Source organism: Pinus tabuliformis, chromosome 7 (assembly GCF_031772625.1).
Source record: "Pinus tabuliformis cultivar Carrire ecotype Pingquan chromosome 7, CPIR1, whole genome shotgun sequence".
Classification (NCBI taxonomy): domain Eukaryota; kingdom Viridiplantae; phylum Streptophyta; class Pinopsida; order Pinales; family Pinaceae; genus Pinus; species Pinus tabuliformis.
In genome coordinates this window covers 881,846,708-881,859,926 of record NC_142293.1, presented here as the reverse complement: position 1 = coordinate 881,859,926, position 13,219 = coordinate 881,846,708, and positions in this window count along the sequence as shown.

Genomic DNA, 13,219 nt, shown 5'->3' with positions numbered 1-13,219 from the left:
TCATTGCAGAGATCTCCTTATTCTGAATCCAATGCAACTTGAATGGGTGAAAATGGACTTCAGATGAAGAAGTTATCATAAAAGAAGTTCCCCTTTTGTTCTTTGGGAAAGAGGCAAAAACCTGAAGAAAATAGTAAAATCAGGCCTATCAGAGGATTAAACCGAAACTGCACAGGTGCCGTCAGATCTGGTCAATCAATGATCTAGATCCGTACAACAATCACAATCGGCAGTGGCTATCAGAGGATATCAGATCATAATACATGGCAATTGCGATCGCAAAATCGCAATGAGCGAGCACAGTGAAGTGCACACTAAACGGCCCGGGGTATGTGCGGTTTGAGATTGCGACAAGTCGCATCAAGATATCGCATCGGAGTTATTCAAAAGAGCAGGGCCGATACCATATGCAATGTGACATATATATATATACATGGACCTGATGGGGGGATAAACGAGATTTAATATAATTTGAAATCCGTCAAACGATGATTTTCTTTGTATTTGTGTTTTTCGTTGAATAAACGAAATACGAAGGAAAAGTGCTCGACCCGATGAAACCAGATGAAAGGGTTCCAAAATACAAATACATAATATTTCAAATTCGATAAAGCCATATTTTTGGGATTTTTCCATGTTTTAATGTATTTTTAAAATATGAAGGGAAACCTTGGAACAGGGCCGAAGTGAATTGTGATAGTGATTTCAGGTGGACCCGATAGTGTTATAAAGTGCATTTATGAAGATTTGAAGTCTAGGGAACAGTTTTCTCTACGGATTTTTCCTAGGTTAGTGCATTTACCTTTGTAAGCCAAGAATGCCAAAATTTGGGGATTTCAAGTGCCGATTTCCCCTCCCGTTATAGAATAGGTGGCATCCATCCCTGAGGGTGTTTAGCAATGATTACTAATGCTCAAAGAGGGGATTTGAGTGGACCAAAACAAGAAGACAGAGAGCCCAAGAGGGAAGATGAATCAACAACGCCGATTTGGCTTTAAAGCCACAGAACGACAAAGACAGGGGCTACTGAGTTGTATTTGGTTGCTCTTGTTTATTATTGGGGGTTTTGTTGCTGAAAGTGAAGCCAAAGTAGGAGGCCAAGGCAAAAGAGGCAGTGCAGAAGCAAAAGAGTAGCCAAGGGAGTCACTTGGAAGGCAAGTGAAAAGCCAAGAGGGCTGTGGACTAATAGAGGGTAGAAAGAAGCTAGATCCTAAGAGATAGAGCTAGAGCCGAAGAGCCAGAGTCAGAGCCAAAGAGCCATAACCAAGAACCAAGAGCCAAAGCCAAGAGCCAGAGTCAAGAGCCAGAGCTTCAAGAGCCATGGAATAACATGGTGTCTGAACCCACTGTTTCTGTGTAAAACAACAGGAGTTAAGACAAGAGCTTGTAAAAAAGACTTATGCCATAATCCTAGAGAGTCTAGTTGAATTGATTAGAGCTCACGGAGATGTAGCACAAGAGTTGTGGGTGAACTCCTAATTAAATTGTTATTTTTGTGTGATTGTTTATTGCTACTTTATTTTTTGTTACATGTATTCATACATCAGTTTCAACACATCAACTTACAACACAAACAATAGATTTTGAAGCATATAATTAGTTTAAAACAAACATAAGCATGCACTATATTGTCAAGCATTTTTAATTCTGCACTAGGTTATCATTAAGACTTGGGAAAATTTTAAAGCTTTGGAAGTGGGAGAGGTTCTTGTAAATTAGACAAGAAGCCTAAGTGTCCCATTTTTAGATCAGTGGTATCAGAGCTTAAGATTGATTAACCCCACCTTCAAAGAAGGTTATATCATAATGCTTGATTGACAAAGCAAAGACTGTTTGTCTGAAAGGTGCTTGAACAACAAGAGGCTGATTGTATGCTTTTTTTGTAGACTGACTATTTTCTGAGTTTGCATAGGTAAAGGGAAAGTTGTTGCTAGCTCAGTCCAGGAAGTACAAATAGGAAGAAGGGATAAAGGCATTCTTATATCCCAAGGACCTCAAGGCAATCCCTGGAGCATGAGAGTTTTGTTGCAAGAGGTTGCTTAAATAAGCTCTTTATTTATCTTGCTGAAGTTTTTTTGTTCATTGGCGTAATGACAACTTCTACAAGTGGGTCCTCAAATTTTCTCTCTTCACAAGATTCTTTGATGAAGACATGAAGAAAGAATTGTCCACCATGATGGATATGGTGAGAGAAATTTATGAGGATGGAAGGAAGATCAACATGCTTAGAAAGCAACTGAATTCCATGAAGGAATAGAAGAAGTTGCTTGCTGACAAATTGCAGGAAATGGAGAGGCAACTTCATATCACAAATATGAACTTGAAAAGGATGCGTGAGTTGGAGACATAACTCTTTGCTGCCCAAGAAACCTTACTCAAGTATCAGCTTAAAGAAGAGGTAAACCATTCTAGTTTGTCTTCAAATTCCTCTAAGGATGCTTATATTGGTTCTTTTGAAAAACATACTAGAGGCATAAGTTCCAAGCTAATGTCCAAGATGGGCTATGAAGGAAAAGACTTAGGTAGACATGAACAAGGTATCATTGAGCCAATAATGATTGAGGAAAGGCCTAAGTATTTGGGTCTTGGATATGGACAAGCTTATGGAGAAAGTTCCAAGGCTGCATGAAGGCCATTGAAACAACTCTAAGAAGGAGTTTCATTACAGAGTGTGAAGATTGTATTAAGGAAGAATGCAATAGCTTGAAACATCATTTGCAGGATTCAGGTGTTCAGAAGCACACACTTGAACCAGAGAGTTGGGGACACTCCAGTAGCCTTTAAGAGATTGATGGTGTTCCAAAGGGAGCCACTTCTTCATTTGCTTCACCTTCGCATGAAGGTAATAAAGGTGAAAGAGAAAGGATAAATCTGGTTCTAAACATATTCCTTTTAATTTTGCAAAGCATGATAGATTTCCACATAGAGATGGGGAAATAATTGCTTGTTCCTTTTGTGGTTTGGATAACTATGATGTTTCTAGGTGTTGGAAGAGAATGGCCACATACATGAAACTTTTGAAGGAAGAGAAGAAAAGAGCCAAAGGTCTAGTGGACAAGGAAAATCATGCTGTCAAGAGGATGCACATGCAGTGCACTTACTGCCTTAAGCCAGGACATCTTGTTGCAAAATGTTGGACACTGAATCCAACAATGCTTCCACCAAAGCTTAAGAAAGTGGAAAGAGAAGATGGCAGAAATGGAAGTGAAGATGCCATGAATGATGTGTCTCAAAATGATTCACATGATGATGATGCTGTGCAGATAAGGTAGTAGCTTTGAAAGGGATTCGTAAGGAATGGTTAGAGTTCTTATTTGATTGAGATTGCATGTCTATTGATGCATCTACATTATATTTCATTTCAGCTTCGAAAGTACAGTGTGTTTAAGTGAAAGTTGAAGGATGAAATGCATGCATGATCATGAGATGCATGAACACAAGGATGTTGACGATTTCCTTGTTTTTGAACATGTATGCGTAATTAACTTGCAAGGTTGATTGCTTTGGCATGCATGTGATGCCATGTTGACTTGGGAGAAGTTAACTTGGTCTCCAAATGGAGATAATGATGAAGTGTTTCATCTTTTGAAAAAGAGTCCTAATGGTATTTTTCTACATGCTTGAATTGAAGGGTCATTTTTTAAAGGCATGTTTTGTGGGCTTGTTACCTAGTCCATCATTTGTTTATAGATGTAAGACATGGGGGTGTTCACAAGATGTGAAATCTATTTCTTTGTTGAAGCAGAAATTTAGTCCATCCAGTTGTTGTCTGTATGCCTATTGTTGTTAAAGGATGTTGTTGGCAACTTCTCAAACATGCACAATTGAAAATCTTATGGAGCAGATGTACTTCACATTTGTTGAGCCACCTTGGATCAATGATCAAGGTAGAGAAGCTCAAAACTACCTTCGATAACCCTTTCAGCAGGGGTTCTACAGGAAGGCAAGGACGAGAAACTTCTTCTTAGGAAGACCAGCCCATCCAAGAAGGGAAGTCGTAAGAAACTTTGGTTCAAAATAACTATGCAAAGGACAGTGTAGGGAGGCTGAAATAAGAGGGTGAGTCACTCTCATTTACTATTCAGATCAATATATCAGTCTTTCGGAGACCAAAAGTTTTTTTAGTGGGAAGGCGTGATCCAAAAATGGATCCTGGAAAAGCCTCTAAGTCTAAAAGACTTCATATAAGAGGTAAAAGGTTCCAAATGGCACAAATCCTTTGTAAATCAGAGGACAATGAATATCGCAGACTGCTCTTGGAAATAGTCTCATTATAGAGATCTACTCATTCTGAATCCAACAGAACTTGAATGGGCGAAAATAGACTTCAGATGAAGAAGTTATCATAAAAGAAGTTCCCCTTTTGTTCTTTGGGAAAGAGGAAAAAACCTGAAGAAAACAGTAAAATGATGCCTATCAGAAGCTTAAACCAAATCTGCACAGGAGCCGTGAGATCTGGCCAATCGACGGTCTAGATCCGATTGACAATCGCAATCGGTGGTGGCTATCAGAGGATATTGGAGCATAATACATGGAAATTGCGATTGCGAAATCACAATTGGTGATCACAGTGGAGCGTACACTAAACGACCCGGGGTATGTGTCATTTGCAATTGCGACAAGTCGCATCGTGGTATCACATCGGAGTTATTCAAACGAGCAGGGCTGATACCATATGCGATGCGATATATATATATATATATATATATATATATATATATATATATATATATATATATATATATATATATATACGGACCAGACGGGGCGTTAAACGAGATTTAATATAATTTGAAATTCGTCAAAAAACGATTTTCTTTGTATTTGCTTTTTTCATTGAATAAACGAAATACAAAGGAAAAGTGCCCAACCCGATGAAATCGGACCCAAAAGGGTTCTAAAATACAAATACATAATATTTCAAATCCGATAAAGCCATTTTTTTGGGATTTTTCCATGTTTTAACGTATTTTTAAAATACGAAGGTAAACCTTGGAATAGGGCTGAAGCGACTTGTGATAGCAATTTCAGGTGGACTCGATAGTGTTATAAAGCACATTGATGAAGATTTGAAGTCCGGGGAACAATGTTCTCTACAAATTTTTCCTTTGTTAGTGCATTTACCTGTGTAAGCCGAGAATGCCAAAATTTGGGGATTTCAAGCACCGATTTCCCCTTCCATTATAGAATAGGTGGCATCCATCCCTGAGGCCGTTAGGAATGATTGCTAACGCTCAAAGAGGGGATTTGAGTGGACCAAAATAGGAAGACAGAGAGCCCGAGAGGGAAGATGAACCAACAACGCCAATTTGGCTTAAAGGCCACATAACAACAGAGAGAGGGGCCACTGAGTTGTAGTTGGTTGTTGTTGTTTATTATTGGGGGTTTTGCTGCTGAAAGTGAAGCCAAAGCGGGAAGCTAAGGCAAAATAGGCAGCGCAGAAGCAAAAGAGCAGCCAAGGGAGTCACTTGGAAGCCAAGTGAAAAGCTAAGATGGCTATGAACTAATAGAGGGTAGAAAGAAGCTAGAGCCGAAGAGCCAGAGCCAGAGTTGAAGAGCCAGAGTTAGAGCTAAAGAGCCAGAACCAAGAGCCAAGAGCCAGAACCAAGAGCCAGAGTCAAGAGCCAGATCTTCAAGAGCCAGGGAATAACATGGTGTCTGAACCCACTGTTTTTATGTAAAACAGCAGTGGTTAAGCCAAGAGCTTGTAAAAAAGACTTATGCCATAATCCCAGAGAGCCTAGTTGAATTGATTAGAGCTCACAGAGATGTAGCCCGAGAGTTGTGGGTGAACTCCTAATTAAATTGTTGTTTATGTGTGATTGTTTATTGCTGCTTTATTTTCTATTACAGTATTCATACATCAGTTTTAGCACATCAACTTACAACACATACAATAGATTTTGAAGCATATAATTAGTTTAAAACAAACCTAAGCATACACTATATTTTCAAGCATTTTTAATTCCGCACTAGGATATCATTAAGAATTGGGAAAATTTTAAAGCTTTGGAAGTGGAAGAAGTTCTTTTAAATTAAACAAGAAACCTAAGTGCCCCATTTTCAGATTAGTGAAGAAAATGTATGGGGTGGCACCTTGCCTAAAAGAAAGTTCTAGATGAAGAATTAAAGTATTGGAAACAAATGAAATAAAATGCTCTGGCAATATGCTATAAATTTCTAGCCATTAAATTTGAACATGGATAGGAATGTCATAAGCCATTCAATCCAATCTCGAGTTGTTAAGTTCCCATGTTTTCGCAACCTTGTAAGCTTTGCGAATGATAAGGAAATCCTTCAAGAATTAGTCAAGGTAGGAAGATTTTTTTTCAAAAAAAACTTGAAAGGAAATTGTGTTCATAGGTGAAGAAAACTACAGATAATCCTAAGGGTAAATCTTTAGAATTAGAGAAAAACATACTAAAGAACAATGAGAATTAGTCGTTAGAGAACTCAGTGCAAAGTTGCTTACCTATCGTCAAGAAACGTAACACACATATTTGTTGCAACAAGAGAACATTATATATCTGTGTGTGTGTGTTTGTGTGTGTTTACAAGAAACTAAACCTATGTAGTTATTGTGCCTCATAAGGAAATAGAAAAATTTGTCAGGACCATACTTGTAACCGCCCCCTTTGGAACAATTTTCTTTGGATGATAATACAATTTGTTGTGTCCAGCAGAAACCCAAAATATGTACCTGGTAAGCGTGGTTTGGACAACAAACCTGTGAAAAAAAGGAATATAATTATTTCATTTGAAAAACAGGGCAAAAGATAAGAATGGACACAAAAGAATTTGGATGTTGATTGGTAAGGGTTCCTTACTGTAGTTGTTAAGCATCCACAATCAAGCCACTATAGAAGAGAATGTGACCACCACCTGTAAGGATAGATAAAAGGAAATGCTAGAGGAATCAGGAGCAGAGCCTGCTTCTCAAGTAGTGGGTAGCAAAATCAGTTTGAATCTCCTGCAATCCATGGGGTGGTTACCCTAGAGGTGAGCAAGCCAAATCTAACCGTTGATTTTCCAATGGATGAAATTTGTAAGACTATGATTCAATGTCAAAAGAAATAACATTAAACTCGCTCTGAATTGGCACCCTATAGGGTAAAGGATCGAAGGATACCACTCATAAACAAACTTGCCCAAAGTTGGTCTTCTCGGCTGGCCATTTTGACAGAGTTTCACAAAGGAATAAGTGTGGATGTTGTTTCTGCATTACCTTTTCTTGGGAACATCCATTTTGGGTAGGGTGTTGGCTGCGACATGAACAAAGAGGCAGAATTTATGGTTCTCTGGAACCTCTAGGGTTCTCTAAATATCTAAACATTCCAACATTGCATATATTTGGGGACTCCAAGATTCTCATTGACTATGTACTGGGACGGGCACAAATTTACCAACCCACACTCCAAGGATGGCTTTTTCAAGTTCATCAACTTTGGATTTCATATAAGGGCTCATCAATTGAGCACATTGGAAGGGAGTATAATCAATCTCCTAATTTTGCAGGAACTCTCATATGATCGTGATGGTGGCATACCACAACATTTTTTCCCGCGATATATTATGTTGGTGAAGGTTTATTATATACTATTTTGTTTTTTTCTATATTGTACATATATATACTCTTTAAATATGCTCAAGTTGCCGATACATTAATTTTGGTATACTTGCACAGTTTCTAGCCATGGTGCTCTATATGTTTAATCATGCCAATATATCATTGATTTTAGACCACACAGATAACATTTGATGATATGTAAATAGTTGTATTTTGCTATCTCCGATACATATGTATATCTCTCACATTAATGAATATAATGATTTTTTCATACTAGAAAACATTAAACTCTATCTCGAAATTTACACCAAGTGTACACCTAGAAATTCCAGAGAATTCGATTGGGGTGGAGGATCAAGATTATTAAGTGATAAACCATACCGTGAGGAAAACATATTTTCCACTTAATCAACCCAGTTTATTTAAACCAATGTGCCACAAGCCAATCCTGAAAAATATAAAAAGTCCCACATGTATCGTATACCAAACCCATTACTAAACATTTATGAAAACAAAGGTCCTTAAGAGTTGGGTTAGTTGGGAAGTCGAAACTCCAAAGAAACAAACCCATGTAAATAAAGTTGTATACATATACAAGTTATGAACTATGATTTCCATAAGTAAATTTAGGAATATGTTGTAATGAAAACAAAAAAATTTCTCGAGCCATAACTATAAATAATATGAACCATGATTTCCATAAGTAAATTTAGGAATATGTTGTAATGAAAACAAAAAAATTTCTCGAGCCATAACTATAAATAATATGAAGTACCATGAGAAAGCACTCAAGTACAAAGCCCTAAAACATTGTCCTTTCAGAAATAATTGCACTCTATATAAACAAGTAGAGATCATGTGTCAAAACATAATCGATTCTTTTTAAAGAAAAGTTATATATAATAATTATTAAATTTCTACCTAGTGACTGGCACTTAGGTTAGACGTTAGCGAAAAAAGAAGTTGCTTTAATGTATATCTTGATGCTTAATGTAGTGTTTATGATCTTGTTTTCAAATTTCGGGGTTCAATAAGGGAGACATGACACTCGCACTTCAAACATTGTCACATGGTCGGAAGAATTTCTTACAATTTTTCGTTTCATGGTGTCTTTTTACATGATATCCATTATGCAAATACTCAAAACGTTGTGAAAAATCTGGCAATAATTTTCCTGAAAAAATTGTAAATATTTTTTTGAAAGAAGACAAGATGAGAACACATGCCAGGATAGTTTTTACATTTACATGATACCCCTTATGAAAATACTCAAAACGTTGTGAAAAGGACCAGATGAGAACACATGCCAGGACAATTTGTTGTTTGATATTATTTTATTTTCTAGACCAAGTTGTTTAAAGCAAAGTGTTACACTTTCACGTGTTAAAATTTCTAAATAACATTAATTTTCTTTAATTTTGGTAATATTCATATAATTTAAGTACTCCTATTCTCTCAAAAGAACAATAGATGTTAAACTAGTATTGGATTTTAATGATTTAGGTGATTCTTTGCCATCATTTCTAATTTATAATCAAACACGGGTTTATTCACCATTTCTAACTTATTTTCAAACACATGTTTATTCTTAATAAATTTATTATTGATGATGATTCATGTCATCTTTTTTAACCTCTATTCTCGTGTGTATTTCATAAACTAGGTTTGATAAATATAGTATAAAAGACAGTAAAAATTGTAGATAGCATAATGGCAGGTGGAGAGATTGGTTATACAGTATAAACTTAAGCAAATATATATGAAGGGAATTTTAAAAATAAATTAAAAAATGTGAAAACACAATTTTTTTTCATGATTTAAAATTCCATTATGCTACAATTTCTTAATTTTTGAAACATTAACGAAAGCGTGATTTTTTTTTATAGATTTTTAAACATCTTTGTTTATTTTCATTGTACATTTGGGTGAACACCTCACATTTCTTCATATTCAATTAATAATTATTACAAAATAAAATAATTAAATGAATGGTTTCATAAATCTGGGACTATAATCAAAAGTTACTTTTATAAAAAAAATAGCTATTCACCAAATTCATGTGTTATTCTCATCTATGCTACTTGAAAGTGGGAGTAGACACTCACACAGCTAGTTAGATGTTAAATGACTGAAGTAAAAAAAGAGTATGGTGAGAGCTACACATATAAGATGGATATACTCTACTGTTTTCAAGTAAACCCAAACAAAAACTAAGAAACATTTAACATAATAAGGACCTAGTTGACATTGTATAATTAAGGGAAGGAAGATTGGATATTTGGTAAAAATAAGTAGTCAAGATTATTCAGCATGAGCCTTCAATAAAATAGGAGGAAAAGGAGAATCATAAAATCTAATTACAATATAAATAAAAGGAGAATCATAAATCTCACCACCAAAAGCTCTTTAAAAAATAAGTTGAAATAATATTATTTTGAAAACTTTATTTTAACACCAAAACAATAATACTAATATTTTAATACTAAAATAATAATACTAATATTTTAGTATTTTAAATATTAAATGATACATTCATATATTAACTTAATCATTAATTTAGTTTATTGATATAATACTTACTTACTACACAATTAGAATATGAATATTTAGAGTTTAATAATGTCATTAATATTTAATTATGACATTAATCTAATATCAACAATTGTAAAAAACATTATTAACATATTAAAATAGTCTTATTAAAAATTTAATATAATATCAATGATACATTAATAATATATTATTCCACACATTTATTTCTTACCTATAAATTAATCTATTGATTAGAACATATTAATTATAGTCGACTATCGTTGACATGGTCAACTATAGTTAGCATGGTCAACTATAGTTAGCATGGGCATCATGGTCAATTATATAGAGACCTTAATTGAAATATTGTTAAGGACAATCAAGCCAGATTCAAACATGAACAACTATAGTCAATCATATTTACCTATGGTTCATAATAGCAAAAAATTGTTCAAATGATGGTGAGTCATAGATTTGACAAAGATTATCTAGATATGAAAATCTATCATGGCCAAGCATGGTCCAACATCCCATTGTGACAAGGATTATCTCAATATGAAAATAAACCATGGTCAACATGCTTATTTTATGGTTTATAATATTTATCTTAGGGTTTATAGATCTTGGGATTATAATATTCATCCCTTTTGCTTAATATTTTTCCCTTGGGTTTATAATCCCTTGGATTTTTAGTATTAATCCCTTGGGTTTATAATGTCAATCCCTTGGGTTTATAATCATGGTCAATCATGGTCAAAATTGGTCAAATATGGTCGTCCATGGTCAATTATGGTCAACCATGGTCCAACACCATTTATTTAAGGGTTTATAATATTCCCCTGGGTTTATATTATTCCCTTGGGTTTATTAGGATTGATCCCTTAGGTTTATCCCTTATATTTTTAGTATTGATCCCTTGTGCTTATAATATCAGTCATGGTCAACCATGGTCTAACGTTGCATTGTGATAAATATTGTCTCAATATGAAAATCAACCATGGTCAACCAAGCTCTTAGATCACATTGTGACAAAGATTGTCTCGATATGAAAATCAATCATGGTCAACCATGGTCAACCATAGTGCAACATCGCATTGTGACAAGATTGAGTCGATATGAAAATAAAACATGGTCAACCATGCTTATTTTAGAGTTTATAATATTTATCTTTGTGTTTATATGCTTTGGGTTTACAATATTAATCCCTTAGGTTTATAATCATTTGGGGTTTTAATATTAATCCCTTGGATTTTTAATATCAATTCCTTGGGTTTATTAAACTAAGGATTTATGTTACTAGGGTATAATATTATTTATAGGTCTATAATATTAATCCTAGAATTTATTATACATCCCTTGGGTTTATAATCATGGTCCAACGTCACATTGCGACAAAGATTGTCTCAATATGAAAACCAACCATTGTCAACCATTTTCAACCATCCTCAACCATGGTCAATCATGGTCGACCATGGTCAATTTTGGTAAACCATGGTCCAACGCCACATTGTGACAAATATTGTCTCAATATGAAAATAAACAACGTTCAAACATGGTTCGATGTCACATTGTGAGAAATATTGTGTCAATATGAAAATCAATCATGGTCAATATCGGTCAATAACCATGGTCACATTGTGAGAAAGATTGTCTTGAGGGTGAATGCCACATTGTGGCAACCGTGGTAGACCATGTTCCAATGTCGCATTGTGACAAAGATTCTGATGTAGAGCAAATACATCTAAGCCAAAATGTCTACAATAATAAATTACACACACCATAATACCAAAAATATACTAAAATTTACCCAATAGAAAAATACACATAAACTCTCAAATAAATTTATTAAATACATAAAATATTTATAGGAGAACTTCTCATACTTCACTCACACACTTCTACCTCATACATGCCTCATGACTGACCTCAATTTATACAAATGGATTAGAACCCAAGGTAGGTTCTATATCCCTAAACTAACTGCCAAAATGTCTCTCATGATCCCTAAAATATCTCATCTAATCTCTTACCCATAGATAAGAGCTAACTAATCCATAATACTCTCAAACCTTCCACAATACTCTCGAATCATCTCATATTTACAAGAATTGTCATTTTCTCCTGAAACTAAAGAAAAATACATTAATTAATTAAATCCTATCTTTGATAACTAGCTCCTCTAGTAAAGATTTAACCTAGGTTAGATGCACCTGCATCAGACTGCCCCGGTAAAAGAAAATCATGGTCTCCCGACCATCTGTCTTCATAAGATGATAAAAATCCTCCTACATCCCAAACTTTAATTGTCAATGATCATGTACTTTGTTAAGTTGTTGATGTTCTATGGATATCTTTTCTTGTCTTCCAGGATTCCAAACTTTATGTTGCAATTCACCCTTCTCCTTACTGATGTATTCTTTTTCTGTTGTCATCAACAAGATTCTGCCATCTTATTTCCTTCTTGCAATGCCTCTTTTGGGATCATTTCACCATCAATCTTCTAATCTATTTAATTGCCATGTCCAACTTGTCTTCTTGCTGGTAAAAATCATCAATTCTTTGTTGAAAATGACTGTTGTCCTGCATGTCTATGCCTTTGTAGATTTTCATAGGTTCCTCCAATGGTTCCTGAGCTTTCTTAATTTTGCCTCTTACTTTCGATTTCTTGCAATTCTCCACTACCTACAAATACAAAATAAGTATTAGTTTTGAAAGCAAGAGACCTGGAGGTCTCTCTATTGCCTTCCTGCATCCCTTCCTTATGTAGCATACAATCCTTCAAGTTGTTCACTAACTCTTCCTCATATTCTTCAATTTTCTTATTGGTGTCCATATGCATACATTCATCATCTTCAGGCTGCTTTGGCCTCTTTTCAATCTGCACAATAGTATTGAATAACTATTTTTCAAGATAATTTAAGGTGTTATTTGTGGGAATCAAACCCACATTTATTTTATCATCGTTGTCACCAAGAAATGGTCCTTTCTTTAGTTCACATATGTATATATTTGTCTGAAGTTTCTCTTCTTCCAAAATTTTTAGTTTATGCTTTTGTCATCTTTACATCAATTATTTAATTGGCCATTTAACCATTCACTTTATTACCCATCCTTGTCTCT